Source organism: Bison bison, unplaced genomic scaffold, assembly GCF_000754665.1.
Source record: "Bison bison bison isolate TAMUID 2011002044 unplaced genomic scaffold, Bison_UMD1.0 scf7180017846421, whole genome shotgun sequence".
NCBI lineage: Eukaryota > Metazoa > Chordata > Mammalia > Artiodactyla > Bovidae > Bison > Bison bison.
In genome coordinates this window covers 2941-4943 of record NW_011476994.1, presented here as the reverse complement: position 1 = coordinate 4943, position 2003 = coordinate 2941, and positions in this window count along the sequence as shown.

The following is a 2003-nucleotide window of genomic DNA, read 5'->3' as shown; positions in this document are numbered from 1 at the left end:
CAACTAGAAAAAGAAGAAATGAAGAACCCAGGGTTACTAGAAGGAAAGAAATCATAAAAATGAGGGCAGAAATAAATGAAAAAGAAATAGAGGAGACCATAGCAAAAATCAACAAAGGTAAAAGCTGGTTCTTTAAGAAGATAAATAAAATTGACAAACCATTAGCCAGACTCATCAAGAAAAAAAAGGAAAAAGAATCAAAGCAACAAAATTAGAAATAAAAATGGAGAAATCACAACAGCAGCATAGAAATGCAACAGATCATAAGAGACTACTATCAGCAACTATATGCCAATAAAATGGACAACTTAGAAGAAATGGACAAATTCTTAGAAAAGTATAACTTTCCAAAACTGAACCAGGAAGAAATAGAAAATTTTAACAGAGACATCACAAGCATGGAAATCAAAACTGTAATTAGAAATCTTCCAACAAACAAAAGCCCAGGACCAGACGGCTTCCCAGCTGAATTCTACCAAAAATTGAGAGAAGAGCTAACACCTATCCAACTCAAAGTCTTCCAGAAAATTGCAGAGGAAGGTAAACTTCCAAACTCATTCTATGAGGCCACCATCACCCTAATACCAAAACCAGACAAAGATGCCACAAAAAAAGAAAACTACAGGCCAATATCACTGATGAATATAGATGCAAAAATCCTTAACAAAAGTCTAGCAAACAGTATCCAACAACATATAAAAAAGATCATACATCATGACCAAATGGGTTTCATCCCAGGGATGCAAGGATTCTTCAATATTCACAAATCAATCAATGTGATACACCACATTAACAAATTGAATGAATAAAAACCATATGATTATCTCAATAAATGCAGAGAAAGCCTTTGGCACAATTCAATATCCATTTATGATAAAAGGAAAAAAACCCTCCAGAAAGCAGGAATAGAAGGAACATACCTCAACATAATAAAAGCCATATATGATAAATCCACAGCAAACATTATCCTCAATGGTGAAAAGTTAAAAGCATTTCCCCTAAAGTCAGAAACAAAATAAGGGCACCCACTCTCAGCACTACTATTCAACATAGTTTTGGAAGTTTTAGCCACAGGAATCAGAGAAGAAAAAGAGATAAAAGGAATCCAGATTGGAAAAGAAGAAGTAAAACTCTCACCATTTGCAGATGACATGATCCTCTATATAGAAACCCCTAAAGACTCCACCAGAGAATTACTAGAGCTAATTAATGAATATAGTAAAGGTGCAGGATGTAAAATTAACACACATAAATCCCTTGCATTCCTGTATACTAACAATGAGATAACACAAAAAAAATTAAGGAAACAATTCCATTCGTCATTGCAACGAAAAGAATAAAATACCTAGGAATAAATCTACCTAAAGAAAAAAAAAAAAGACCTATATATAGAAAACTATAAACACTGCTGAAATAAATCAAAGAGGACACAAATAGATGGATAAATATACCATGTTCATAGATTGAAAGAATCAATATAGTGAAAATGAGTATACTACCCAAAGCAATCTATAGATTCAGTAGAATCTCTGTCAAGCTACCAACGATATATATATATTTTTTTTACCAACGATATTTTTCAGAGAACTAGAACAAGCAATTCCACAATTTGTATGGAAATACAAAAAACCTCAAATGGCCAAAGCAATCTTGACAGACAAGAATGGAACTGGAGGAATCAACTTGTCTGACTTCAGACTATCCTACAAATCTGCAGTCATCAAGACAGTATGGTACTGGCACAAAGACAGAAATATAGATCAATGAAACAAAATAGAAAGCCCAGAGATAAATCCACACACCTATGGACACCTTATCTTCGACAAAGGAGGCAAGAACACAAAATGGAGCAACAGCAATCTCTTTAACAAGTGGTGCTGGGAAAAGTGGTCAACCACTTGTAAAAAAATGAAAATAGAACACTTTCTATTTCCAGTTTTTTAAGGAATCTCCACACTGTTCTCCATAGTGGCTGTACTAGTTTGCATTCCCACCAACAGTGT